We start from the raw sequence: 15389 nt of genomic DNA, 5'->3' as shown, positions 1-15389 counted from the left end.
TGTTCCACCCCCAAGACTGTCTTACCTAACAAAGTCAGCAGAAGCTCAAGAGCCCTTAACATGGGATGAGATTGAGAAAATGCCAGCAGAAGAAGCTGCTGAATGGCATAAAGCTGCACAAGAAGAAATTGATGCATTGGATAAAAATAATACTTGGATTCTTACAAAATTACCTCCTGGCAAGAAAGCTATAGGATGCAAATGGGTATTCAAGTTAAAAAGGAATGCACAAGGAAAAGTGGAAAGGTATAAAGCCAGATTAGTGGCAAAGGGATATCTTCAAAAATATGGAGAAGATTTTGATGAAGTGTTTGCACCTGTAGTGAAACACACGACAATCAGAACACTTCTGAGCATTGCAGTCTCAAAAGGCATGCAAGTCAACCACATTGATGTGAAAACAGCGTTTCTTCATGGAGAAATAACTGAAGACTTGTACATGGAACAGCCAACAGGTTTCATAAATACAAAACAAAGACAGCTAGTGTGTAAATTAAACAAAGGTCTTTATGGATTAAAGCAAAGTGCAAAATGTTGGAATGAAAAATTGCATGAAATATTGACAAATTTAGGATTTAAGCAAGGTGAAGCAGATAAATGCTTGTACACTAGGTGCACAAATGGACAATATGCATACATTTTAGCTTTTGTTGATGATCTGCTCATTGCAAGCAAAAGTGAGCAAGAGTACAAGGACATTGTAAAGTGTTTAAACCTCAATGTTGAGATAAAAGAACTGGGTAATGTGTCATACTATCTTGGTATAGAAATTGAGAAACAAAATGATGGTTCTTATCTTCTAAGCCAGAAGCAGAAAATAAATGAGCTTATTGAAAGTTTAGGTATGCAAGATGCCCAAGTTGTAAGCACTCCCATGATCACTGATTTTCTGAAGGATGAAACAGTAAGAGAACCTTTACCAGATAACATCCAATATAGATCAGCCATAGGTAAGCTTTTATATCTAGCTACCACATACAGGGCTGATATAGCAAATGCAGTAGGAATTTTGAGCAGAAGGGTCAGCTCACCTACCAAATCAGATTGGACTGCAGTTAAAAGGATGGTAAGGTATTTAAAGGGTACCATTGATTGTAAATTAAAGGTTTCAGCCAATAGTAATCCAAAACTAATATGTTACTGTGATTCAGATTGGGCAGGGGATCATTCTGATTATAAATCCACAAGTGGATATGTGTTTATGTATGGAAATGTACAAATTTCATGGGCCAGTCATAAACAAAGTATTGTGAGTTTGTCTTCTACAGAAGCTGAATATGTGGCCGTATCGGAAGCGTGCAGAGAACTGATGTGGATTGAAAAACTTATGCTGGATTTTGGAATAGCTGAAAAGAGACCAATCCAGATAATGGAAGATAATCAGAGCTGCATCCGACTGTCACAGAATGACAAGGTTCAGTCACGCACCAAGCACATCGCAACGAAATACCACAACGTGCGAGAGTTGGCAAAAGAAGGGGTCATCAGTCTACACTATTGTCACACCAGTGAGATGACAGCTGACATCATGACCAAACCGTTATCCAGAGAACATTTTGTGAATCTGCGTATAAAGCTTGGACTTTGTATGAATAAATAATTGCATGACAGTTATGCATGAGAAGGGGTTTGTTGGAATGTATTGTATTTTACATGCATTGCCTGTCACCTATTATTTCTCTGTGATTACTCTGTGACCTCTGATGTGAATTACTTAGAGAGGTCACACAGCTATGCAACTTCCTGTGGGGGTTAGATGCAGCACATGCAGCACATGGAGCACATGGAGCTCATGATCTCTCCTAACCTGAGAGGATCTATGGTGGTGTGAGCATCCATTACCATCTAAGCACATGGAAGGAGCTGATAAGACAAATGTATAGTAATATGTATATATAAGCCTGTCTGATTATAATCTAACTACAAACTGTGAGTAAACAGATGTTTTGTTACTTCAACTTTAAAGTGACTCAGCAGTGAATTATTCAGGGGTGAATGAGAGAGAGATGAAGAAAGAAATTAACATTTCTAAAGCTGAAGCTGTGTGTACTAAAATCTGCTAATTATTTACTACAAATAATCCAACATTCTGCACTGATAAAGCTACTTAAATTCCAGGTTGTAAAAACATATGTGGCTTGAATACCGCACAGACAGCCGTGTTCTTTCCCTCATCTTCTTTATGCAGTCATTCATTCTCATCTATTCTTTCTCAGTGTATTCATCAAAAGCTAAAATCTCATATCCTATATAATAATTCTCACCTCCAACGTTCTAAAACCTGGCTGCCTGTGTCCGTAACTTGCTGGGTCTCCGAAGCCTCATCTGACATCACTGCAGGGGGCGGAGTAAAGCCTCATCTGACGTCACTGCAGGGGGAGGAGTAGGGAAACACGCGGAGCATGTTTCCCTACTCCTCCCCCTGCCTACGAAGCAGCTCTCACTGCCCCCCCCCCGCCGCATCAACCAAGCCCCTACCCCCTCGCCAACGGCACATCACCCAAGCCTTGACACCCCTCCCCCACGTCATCTCTCGCTGGTGGCGGGATAGGGAGGAAAGAGTCCTCATTGCCACCGGGGCCAACAATGCTGGAACGCGGAGCTTCCGTTTCCTCATTGACACCGGGGCCAACAACAGTGGAACGCGGAGCTTCCGAGTCGTGACTGGCAGTGGAAATAGAGAATGCTAATCCCGAGACGCCAAGCAGCTAGATGGCTCTGGTAACGGTGCAGCGATCTCCCACCCCTATCACCAGCTCCAGCCCCTGCGTGTCGGTGAGTGAGTGTCCAGTGGCCGGCTCCGGCCTCACATCTTCCTGTCAGGACGCTGTGCATGCGCATTCAGCCCGGTCTGGAAATTGGGATGCACCTCACCCTGTCGAGCTGCTGAAATAATTCACTCATATGCTCAGTCACCCATCCATACATTTACAGATTCATACAATTATTCTCTCTCGGTCATAAAAGAATGCATTTTGCTCACACACATGGTCACACGCACTTTTCTTACAATTACTTCCATATTCAGATGAGCTGCTTCCGCCTCTTGAGGTATAAGTGCAGACTGCTTCTTCCCCCTTCCCCACGGCTCAGTCTCACAGACACACACACACACACACTCTGTCTCTCACACACACTCTCTCTCACACAAACACACACACACACTCTGTCTCTCTCTCTCTCATTCTCTCTCTGACATACATACTCCATCTCTCACACACTCATACACTCTGAGGAAAACCTTGCTAGCGCCCGTTTCATATCTCACAGAAACAGGCTTTTTTCCTAGTTCACAATAAAATTGGTTCTGCTCACTATCACAGTCCATAAACAAAGCCCAGCATGCTCTAAACATCTGCTATCCCAACATGGCCATGCCTGTTTGATTCATTTATGCAGTACAATATCCCTTCCCTCATGCTTTAAAGCAATGCATCAGGAATGCTCCAGGCATGTGACATGCATTCTTTAGCATCCGTAAAGGATGTTGAGTATTTAGCCAATAAATCCTCTGCATCTGCAGCCATATAAATCCAAAACAGCACTATTTTTTCAAACCTTAAAAGTTGTATGAAGCAGAATTCTAAGACTTAGGATTTTCTATAGAATTAATTTTAGTGGAAAACGCTGATTTTTGCTGTGCTATTCTGAACAGTATTATCACATATTAACTCAAATTCAATATCACTTCACTAAAGCAACCAGACCCTTTACAATTCTTGAGGTTTTAGCTGTAGTTCATCCTCATTGTTTCTGTTTTTTCCAATTTTTTTTTTTTTTTTTACCATGAGTACTTTGCTCTTGGTCCCTTCTGGAGCTCCCATGCTGTATTTGTGTCTCTGTTGTTTCAGGCACTGGCAGTTGCTTGAGATTCCTGTGAGGATCAGCATGCTAGAGCCCAATTGTTCAGACTGATGATGGTGGGGAGGGGAGGCGGGGGGGGGGGGGGCGGTGATGGAGAATGGAGATCTTTCAAAGTCTTCATAATCCCTGATAGAAGAAAATACAAATTGAAGAGGATTTTAATGATGTTCTAGGGGTGTTTAAATTTCATAAAAAGTTATCCATATTATTTCTGTAGCTTTGAATAGACTCTTTTAGGCTGAAAATACCTAGGAAGTGAGAAAGTAATTGTAAATACCTGGCATTCGTTAGGAAAGATTTACGTCTCTTCTGACCTTGAATTTCAACACTAACTTCCCCTGACTTGCCTAGCTGATCAGAGATCATGGCCAGCTTAGCATTGCATTGCATGTCCTTCCACTGAAATGCACAGCATTCTTCCATACCTTGATATTTCTTGCCATTTTGATCCCTTAGAAGTATCAGATTGCCTTTTACCAATGCATACATGATCATTTCCACATTCTCATTTCCCTTTGATATTTACCTGTAACTGTTTAATAGTAAATTGTGTTTGTCCTCTATTCTCTACTGGTGTTTGTAAGGGGCATTTATTATTCAAAGAAATCGGATCCTACAAAGAGTCCTTTTATCATCATGTGTCTGTCCTTCTATTTATCAGTTTAAAAAATGCCAGCAACAGTGGAGTTAAACATCAGACCAAGAATAAACATACTGTGGCTATGAATTCTGGATATAGCACAGGCCTTTGTCTAGCAAACTCATCTCTTTCCATGTGGATTCCATTGTAGTTAGACTCATTCAGGATATGAAACTCCCTTGACACCAGCGACATACAGCGATGCCATGATTAATATTACTATTCCAAAGCAATATAAACAAAATATATTCCAACCCGTCAAGAAAATTATTGTTGTAATAAAGGCTATTGAAACGAACATGCTTATTAGCATATTGCAGCGTATACAGGGATGGGGGTTGCAAGGTTTACTTGTGTGTTTTTCCCTGTTTGCAGGCCTGATCTCCATTTTTTTCATTAGCTTACATAGATGTTGTCACTCCTGCCTCCTGCTTATAATTCTCAGGCTTCAGCTGATGAGCAATGCCACTGGTTCAAACACATGCTCCCACTCAATAAATTTTCACATGCTGGGTACTATATTAATGAGGGTTTACATTGAAATATGCTATAGATTGGAAGAGGAGCAGAAGAAGAAGAAGAGGATTTTGACATTTTATAGAAGAGAAGCATGTAGAATCCATAGGCATTCATCAAGAAAACGAGTTTGAATTACAAATTGCAGTTCTGCTAATACAGACAGCTTCTCATTTTCTAATCGTGTTAAGTTACTGTTAAGCAACTTGGAACCCAGGCAATTATCAGCTGCAAATACAAAATTAGATAAAATGCATTTCAGTCAGGTGTTGAAAGCTTCATTCATGAGGCCTGAGTGGTTCCAACTGGTGTCTGCAGTTTTACTGTGCACTTCTATTGTTTCTGGATGAATGTTATTGTAAAAAGGCAAACCTTTTAGTTCATCCTCCTAGAAGACAGAAATAAATAATGCTTCTGTTTATTTTATCCTATGTGTCTGTTTTAGATACTGACATTGTGTGGTGTCTCAATCTTGCTGTCTTTGTGAGTGTGATTAACTTTGGAAACAATCACTAAACCACAGTAGAACAGTGCTGGATGAGCTAATGTGCTGGGGATAGAAGCATTACTAAATTGGGTATCACAGTGTGATTAAATCCCTTGGAGTTTCTCCTCCTGTTGCAGTGGCTGAGAAATTCACACATTCCTGAGCATGGTAGCATGCAATGGTGGCATTCCATCCTAAGGCTACTATCCATAACATAGGAAGGCAGCACACTCCTCTCTTAGGCCCATGCAGGCAGGTACAATCTTAAATAATACTTTACAGACAGAGGTTTTCGAAAAATTTGTGGGAAATTTGGCCACAGCTTTATTCAATAAAAATGTTTTGACATCAGAGATTAAGGAAGCACCCGAGCCAGTGAAGCCAATATAAGAACATAAGAATAGCCATACTGGGTCAGACCAATAGTCCATCTAGCCTAGTATCCTGCTTCCAACAGTGGCCAATCCAGCTCACAAGTACCTGGCAGAAACCCAATTAATAGCAACATTCCAAGCTACCAATCCAGGGCAAGTAGTGGCTTCCTCCATGACCATCTCAATAACAGATGATGGACTTTTCCTCCAGGAATTTGTCCAAACCATTTTTAAACCCTGATATGCTAACCTTTGTTACCATATCCTCTGGCAATGAGTTCCCGAGCTTAACTATTCTTTGAGTGAAAAAATATTTCCTCTTATTTTTTTTAAAGTATTTCCATATAATTTCATTGAGTGTCCCCTGGTCTTTGTACCTTTTGAAAGAGTGAAAAATCGATTCACTGTTACCTTGTTCTACACTACTCAGGATTTTGTAGACCTCAATCAATGTTAGTATCAACAGCTGGGTTCCATCCCGGTTGAGATGGAGTCTATCCTTTTGGAACGGGCCCCCCTTTCCCAAAATGTTGCCCAGTTCCTAAGAAATTTAAGCCTTTCATCCCTGCCCCATCATCTCAGCCATTCATTGAGACTTCAGAGCACAGCCTGCCTCTTGGTACCTCTGCATGTATTGGAGAGCATTTCTGAAAATGCTACTTTGGAGGATCTGGATTTCATCTTTCTGTCTAAAAGCCTAAATCTAGCTTCCAGAACCTCCCTCCTACATTTTCCTGTGTCATTGATATCCACATGTACCAAGACAGCCAGCTCCTCCCTAGCACTATCTAAAATTCTATCTAGGTGACTCATGGGCAGTGGTGTGCTGGTAAATTTTTAACAACAGGCTCTCTCCCCGGTCCACCTCGGCGCCCCCCCCCCATCCACCTCTGCGCCCCCCCAAAATTGCAGAGCTGGCTATAGCCAGTGGGGGGGGGGGGGGGGGGGGGGATGCATTACTCTCTCCAGGAAAAAAAAATTAAATGATCCCAGGTTCCAATCTAATTCATGTTTAATGTGGGATAAAATGCCATAAATAAGTAAATAAATATAAACTTTTAATGTTGAGCACCTGATTCTCAAAGGGAACATATTCCAAACACTATAATGAAAATAAAATGATTTTTTCTACCTTTGTTGTCTGGTGACTGTTTTTCTGATCATGCTGGCCCAGTATCCGATTCTGCTGCTATCTTTCCTCTTAACTCCGTTTCCAGGGCTTCCTTTCCATTTATTTCTTTCCTTTCCTCCTTTCTTCTTTATTTCTGGTCCTCAGCTTCTGCCTATTTTCTTCATCCATGTGCAGTTTTTCTCCTCTCTTCCTTTTCCCTTATCTTATCTCCTTCCTCACTCTTCCCTACCCTCCATCCATGTCCAGCATTTATTCTCTCTCCCCTCTCCCCCTGCCCTCCATCCACCCATGTCCAGCAGTGACCCTCCTCTCCCCTGCCCTCCATCCACCCATGTCCAGCAGTGACCCTCCTCTCCCCTGCCCTGCATGCACCCATGGCCAGCGACCCTTCTCTCCCCTGCCACCCCCTCCCGACTTGTTCCGCAAATTCTCCTGCTTCCTCCCTCCCTCCCGATCCGGTCCCTCACCGACCCTACCTTGGCCATCAAATTCTTCGGGGCAGGCAGTGTTGCCTGCCCACTGCCATCGCTGATTTTCCTCCGCCGCCCGATCGCGCTTCAAAATGGCCGCCGAGACTTACAGAAGTCTCGCGAGGCCGCCTCTGGAAGTCTCGGCAGCCATTTGTAAAGCGCAAACAGGCGGCGGAGGAAAGTCAGCGATAGTAGCGGGCAGGCAACAGTGCCTGCCCCGAAGAATTCGATAGTCAAGGTAGGATCGGTGAGGGACCGGATCCGAAGGGTGGAGGGAGGGAGAGCCGGCTCACCCTTTCCAACAACCGGCTCGCAAGTCCGGCCAAAATTTAACAACCGGATCTTGCGAGCCGGAGCGAGCCGGCTCCAGCACACCACTGCTCATGGGGTCCGCCACCTTCACACCATGCAGGCAAGTGACCAGGCAATCCTTACGTTCACCAGCCAGCCAGCTGTTTACATGCCTAATGATTATATCATCAACTACAATAGCTGTGCTAACTCTTCCCTCTTAGGCAGAAACTCCTGGAGACACATCCTTAGTCCAAGAGGATATTGCATCCCCTGGTGGGCAGGTTCTGGCTACAGGATTACTTCCTTCTTCACCAAGGTAATGCTTTCCTACGAGACCTCCCTCCTCCAAGGCAGCAAAGGGGCTGCCAGACTAGAGGTGGGACTTCACAATCTCCCTGTAGGCCTCCTCTATATAACTCTGTCTTCCTCAGCTCCTCCAAGTCTGCTACTCCAGCCTCAAGAGAACAGACTCATTCTCTGAGAGCTAGGAGCTCTTTGCATCATCTTTCCAACTGGGAGATAATCATACATGTGACTCTCAATGCAAATGACTGGACAGCACCCTTCTCACTGTTGGACTGCTGTCTGCATCTTAGTATTATTGAGTTGTTTAAAACTTCTTAAGGTACTAGGGATATTAGATTAATAAAAAGAGCCCTATGTGGTATATTGTGTGATTTATTTAGTGTTTGCTTCTCAGAAAGTAATTACATGTAATTAAAACTCTATAATGAAAACTCCCCTCTGTTATCCTGATTGGAATAATTGACAATAAGTTAAGACTATAAATGAAGAGATGTGCTAAGGGTGGGTAGGAATCCAACTGAGCCACTCCCCACCTTGCACCAGCTAGGGAGGTATGCTTAGTTCTCGAGCACCTTGGCCCTCCTTGCCCTCTCCTGTCCAGCTAGGCCTCGTACTGCTTCAGTTAATTTTTGGTCACATTTATTCACCATCCCACACCCACCCAGCTCCAGCTAGGTGTGTGCAACAGGGCCATCTCCTAGTGTAGGTCTCGGTCTTATCTTCTGGTGGCCCACAAAACATCATCTGCTTACTGTTCCCATGTGCATGCTTATCTGGGCTCAGGTGCCTCCGCAGCTGTGACAGAGCATAAGCAGTAATGAACAAAGGTGCTAGTGTAAGGCTAGCTACTAACAGAGACCCACTGATTAGCTGCATAAGACAGTTTATATTTGGAGGTTAAGTCAGCAAACAGAAAGGGTGGGAATCATGGCTGGAATCAAAGAGGATTCAATCCTCAAAGGACTGGGACTTTAAACCCATGCCCGATGCTCGCACTGGGCAGCTCTGCCTTCCAGAAGTCCAGCTTCCAATCACTCAACGAGATGTCATTTGATGATGTCACTCCTGACATCAGACCAGGGAACTCCCCCAAACCTCTTCTGGCTTGGAGGGCAGAAGGCATGCCCAATTTTCCACATGGCTGCCACCATATTAGATGCTGCCATGCTGGAAATCCCATAACGGGCCTTGCCTAACATAGGCAGACAGCACACCCCTCCCTCGGTCCCATGCATGCAGGTAAAAACATTGTAACAATATTACAATGTACCTATACAATTGTATGGAAACCACTTATGCAAACCAGTTGTACTTATAATTGTAAGTACCTGTACAATTGTATATAAACCACCTTGACTTGTGCTTGAAAGAGGTGGTATATCAAAAAATTAATTTAATAAAAATAAATAAATAATAATACTTTACAGACAGAGGTTTTAGTAACATTTGTGTGAAATTTGGCCACAGCTTTATTCAACTAAAATGTTTTAACACCAGAAATTAAGGAAATACTCGAGCCACTGAAGCCAATAGTCCAACTGAACCACTCCCCACCTTGCAGCAGCTAGAGAGGTATGTGTAGTTCTCGTGCATCTTGGCCCACCTTGCCCTCTCCTCTCCAGCTAGACCTTGTACTGCTCCGGTTAATTTTCAGCCAATTTGTTCACCATCCCACACCCACCATACTCCAGCTAGGTGCATACAACAGGGCCACCTCCCAGTATAGGTCTCAGTCTCATTTTCCGGTGGCCCACAAAATGTCATATACCCACTGTTCCCATATGCATGCTTATCTGGGCTCGGGTGCCTCTGCCTCACCCAGGACAGCATGTCAGACCCAGGTCCCCCCTAAATGTGGATAGTTAGAAAACCAGTCAAAAGCTATTATTTATTTATTTATTCATATTTGATGTACTGCCTATCTCAAGCTTCTGAGCAGTGTACAATAAAAACTCTAAGAGCATAAAAATGGTAAAGAGAGAAAGAAAAGAAAGGGAGGTGTAAGGAGGCGGAACAGAAGGAAGGAAGAGAAAGAAAGAAAAGAAAAGACTACATTGGAAAGGCTTGAGAAGAAAGCCATGTTTTCAGAAGTTTCTTAAATGCAGGATCTGATGATTCGGTGTTGAGATGTAATGGCACGGTGTTACAATGTTGAGGGGCAGCATATACAAAGGCAGTGTCATGTGTGACATCCAGACATATCACAGAGGGGGAGGGAAGGTATAATAAATGCTATTGGGAGGAAGTACAGTTTATGAGGGGAGTGATAAGGTGTAAGGTGTCTTGAGATATATTCTGGGGCAGAGGGGAGAACATCTTTATATATCAGTAAAAGCAATTTGTAGGTAATCCAAAATGATGCATGCAGTCAGTGTTCTTGTTTGCTAAAAAGGAGTAACACGGTCAAATTTTCAGGCATTGAATAAACGCTGGACTGCAGTGGACTGTATGAGTTGAAAGCACTTTAGAGAAGACAGTGGTAAACCTGAAAAGAGGGAGTTACAGTAGTCCAGATGAGTAATAATGAGAGCAAGGAGGAGTATATGAATAACGGGTAATGGAAGATAAAGTTTAACAGAGTGAATCTGACGTAAAGCGAAAAAGGCAGACTGAATAGTTTTGTCAATATGATGTTTGAAGGTGAGTTTAGAATAAAAAATGACACCTAGAATCTAAGCTTTGTCAGTGAAAGGGTGTGTATGGCCCTGATGAGTGGGAGGAGATGGAACGCAACAATGAGGATTTGGAAAGGAAATCACTTCAGTTTTTGAAACATTTATGGAAAGTCTATGTGCACTGAGCCAAGTGGCAACTTTGCTTAAACAGAAGTTCAAGACGGAGGAGGCTGGGACATCAGGGGTGTAGGAGTGAAGATTTTCAATATTGTCTACTGGACAGTAAGGGCTGGATCCAGTAGATTAAGTAAGTAAAATCAATGGAGCAATGAAAAGATTAAATAGATTAGAGGCAAGAATGGAGCCTCGAGGGACACCCAAAGTGCATGGATATGTGGCAAATGACAGATGATCAGAGATAAGTTGGTAAGAGAGTTGATGGAGATAAGAGGTAAACCAAGATAGAACAGAACCAGAGATACCCATAGCTGCTAGTCTATGTAGATGGAGGTCATGGCCAACCATGTCAAATGTAGATGAAAGGTCTGCATTTGAAAGATCAAGGCCCAGAGGCATGCCAAATTACATGGTCCAAACAGCTTTCAAATGTGCCTCCAGAGCTTCTTGGAAGTCATTGATTAGGAGGTCCAGCACTACATTCAACAGGTGCACTTTATCTGGCAGAAAGTTCCCCCTGGCTGCTGGGCTACATGAATGCTCCATTGCCGAACTTGTAGATTCACCTTCTTCAGGCTCCTGACTCAAAGCCTGGACCCCTTCCATTATAGCCTCAGGATGATGTCTGACCAGCAAATCCAAGTCCCTTCAAGGAAGTCTGACATTTCAAAATGGTCTATTTTTGCCACTGAAATAAGGTCCTTGCAGGTTAACTGTTTAATGTTGTTGGCTCCTAAGTGAAGAATTAGTAACTCTGGGGGGTGAGACAGCTGTCACAAGCTGCTCAGATAAGAAAGCCATTTGTTGGTGTCATCACATATCAGGGACTCCCAGCCATTTGAGTTTTTAGGAATAATCCCAGATGTGTGCCCATGAGGTGAGTGTGTGCCCTTTGCTCCACTCACAGAATGTATGTGTCCTATTATCCACACTTGTTTCATGGTGCCTGAAAGAAAGGTATACAAAGTGTCAGCCTTTTTGTTATTACGATGAGAGCTGAATATATTTTTTGTAAGCCAGAGACTTCCAATGCCCCATGCGCTTGATAATGCGAGGTGGCAGTTGCTGTGCTGATGTGGAAAGAGTGTGTCCCAAAATTCTCTGGGCCGAGTCCTACAAGGCATAGAGCACACTGGAGTACTGCCACAAACTGGAATCTGGTCACAGTGCTCTGGCCTATGCGCATAAGGAGACTTGTTCCTCCTGGCGGACGCAGAGGGAAAGAGGTTCTGAGACAGGGCAGGTAGCAAATTTGGCACCTGATGGAGGTTTAGAAGTTGGCCTCTAGGTATCTGAGCTGTCTTTGACCGGAGAATGTTAATTCTGATGGTGTCTCATTCCAGCAGGACACCCAAAATACTGAGTTCACCTTCTGGCCTGGTCTTGGATTGGACAACTAGCTCCCTGATGCTTAGTGCCATAAAGAAGGCTAATGTAAATGCCTCTCTAAACAAAGCTGCTTCAAATTCAGTCATGCAATCATGCTGGAATGATTTCCATAGCCAAACCAGGATGTCATGAGCTATAGGCTGCTTCTTGTCCAGCACTGTAGGTCTCTTCATCACCCAGCCTTTCATCATTGTCCTAATGAGGAAACTATCATGTGGGCTATCCCAGCTGAGGAGCTTGGCAACAAAAGAAAAATCCATCCATCTTTGAATTGATGAGTGCTTGCAAGAGTCCCACATCGTAAGCCTCTGTGATGAATCCTGCAAGCAAGTCGTCTGGGATAGGTCCATGACACCTAGAATCTAACCTTTGTGTCACCTGCTCTGTGAACTTCACACAGTTTGTCCAATTAACCCTTTTTATTTGTAGTCGTGTATGCCAAGGCCTAAATTGTATTTAGCAGACAGAAGACAATGTGAACATAAGGAAACATCATCCTTAGAAAAGTGTTACCGGATGAAAACAGTTAAAGTATGATTTGATTTCTGTAAAGAGAATCAATTTGGTTCACATAAATTCAAGGTACAAACTCTGGTAAATATAAATAAATTATTTATTAAAGTACAAATAAATGATTATATTGCACTACTAATTTGCTATAACTAGTTAAAAATGTTTAAAAGCTTAAATATACTAAATATTATAAATAGCTAAAATCCCTCCTGGATCCAGTTTTACACTCTAAAATATTCTTCTTTCTTATAGAAATTCATAGGATTACTAAACACTACAAGTAAGTATTGCACATAAACAGTTAACAAGTCTTGCATAATATTTCCTAATAAAATTGTACTTAATGACTCTAATTTTCTTTTCTCCTTTAGATATTACCTTTAAGATATGTATTTATTAATTGTATTACAAATCAATTGTATTCTTAATAATTAATTAAACTAATTTTATTTCTTCTTTTTCTTTTGTCAGGTTCTCAGTTCCTTAAGGTAAGTATGAGTAAGCACTGTAAATGTAAAGTATCTCTGTCAGTTTCAGAGTCCAATTAAGTTCATCGTTCCTCAGTACTTAGCTTGAATTTCAGTTCTCTTGACTTTAGGAAAATTTCATCTGCATTGGTTGTCTTCAACTTGGTCTTCTCCCTAAACTTATTCTTAAAAAGAAAGTAACAGGAAAGAATCTGCCTCCCTGCAGTGTGTGTGCCTGAATATGAGCCTGCCTGTCACAGGAACCTGAACTGGATTCTAATATAAATAATATAAAATAAATAATTTTTTTCTATGTCTGAGTTCCTGACTTATTCTAAGAACTTTTAAATTCTTAACCCTAACTATGAGAGAGCGAGCAGTTCCTCTTCTAGGAATTTGCTGAATTTGAGGATCACAGTTGGTCATACATAACACTCTCACAATCACACTGGATTCACACAGTACTAAGAGGTTTTATTTAAATGAAATCTTTACTTTACTTTTCTGACATCAGATCATTTATTTATCTGTCTAGTTCAGACTTTAAATAATAAACTATTTGTTTTCAATAAATTCTTTCTAAAATATCTTTATAACTCAAAAGATATCCTTTAGAAACAATATCATATCAGCTCCTACTTCAGTTACTTTAACCCACTAAAGGGTAATTAAAATTAAAGGCTTTCCAGCACTTTTCAGAATAAAATATTTCTTTTCCGATAGTATTCTAATTATTCTTTACCTTAACTACTATCAATAAGTTCAGAGTAAACCTGTGGAGCACAGCTTTTCTCTCTCAGAAGAGAAATCTAAACCTCTTGAAATTATTACAAACCTCTGTATAGACTCAGTACTTCCAGTTAAACTATTCTCAGTCACTCTTTTATTATTACTCTCAAACTTTCTCATACATTCTTTGTTTTCAAACTTCTCACACAGACACATCAAAAAGCAGGTCTTCTCTCATCAAGATCTTCCGTTGCTCTTTTTAACTGTCACTAGTTAGGTCCCTTACTAGAGCAGTGCAGCCAATCAGAAAGCTCCTTTTGAGATCAGATTTTCATATTGACATTTCATTGTGCATTTTAAGTTAAAAACAGTATATAAAATCTTCATTTTTGGACTTAAATTACACAAAACAGGTCAGAGCAATGCCTTAACGTTTGTTCTATAAAAAAATCCCATTCAAATTGACCCCCAAACAGCCAAACTGGAATATCACAAAATCGGACTAATTTACATAAAATTTAATCTTCAATAACCTCATAGCAAGCAAGTATAAGCTTATAGCACCTGAATTCCATCATTAAAATGCATGCAAACACGTTTAAAAATGCATTTTTAATACTTTAAAAACCTTCGGGTGTCAGTACAGGTCTCCTTTAATGCTACTGCTCATGTGCCAGAATTCGCGCCGTTTTGAGTCTCCCTGGCAACCAAGTACTCTACCAAAGCTTCTCCTGCATCTCCCAGAAGTCTCTGAGCCAAAATTAATTTAAAATGCGACACATGCTTGAGCCTCATGCATGCACAATTGCACATAACCCCCAATTTCGCCAACATCTTTATTTTTATAATTTGAACCTTCCAAGGGTCACAACAAGTCCCCTTTTAATATTTTAAAAATTTAATTGGTGGCACAGTGTTCCCCAATGTTCCGTTTCAATAACGGAGTCATTGGATTGAAATGGAGCATCGCTGATGACGTCAGCATCCAGCTTATAATCGAACGAGAAAAACGCCCAAGTTCCGACCTAAATCGGGAGATGGGCGTTTTTCTCACAAAAACAAATAAAGCGGTATAATCGAAAGCTGAACTTTGGACGCTTTCAACTGCACTCCGTCGCGGATGCGGACAAAGTTGACGGGGGCGTGTCGGAGGCGTGGTGAAGGCGGAACTGGGGCGTGGTTATCACCCGAACAGAGATGGGCGCCTTTCGCCGATAATGGATGCGTTTGTAGCTAGAATTTAGGGCACTTTTCCTGGACCCTGTTTTTTCACGAATAAGGCCCCAAAAAGTGCCCTAAATGACCAGATGACCCCCAGAGGGAGTCGGGGATGACCTCCCCTGACTCCCCCAGTGGTCACTAACCCCCTCCCACCACAAAATAATGATGTTTCACAACTTTTTACTTTCACCCTCA

This window comes from Microcaecilia unicolor, chromosome 1 (genome assembly GCF_901765095.1).
Source record: "Microcaecilia unicolor chromosome 1, aMicUni1.1, whole genome shotgun sequence".
NCBI lineage: Eukaryota > Metazoa > Chordata > Amphibia > Gymnophiona > Siphonopidae > Microcaecilia > Microcaecilia unicolor.
This window is presented reverse-complemented; position numbering follows the sequence as displayed.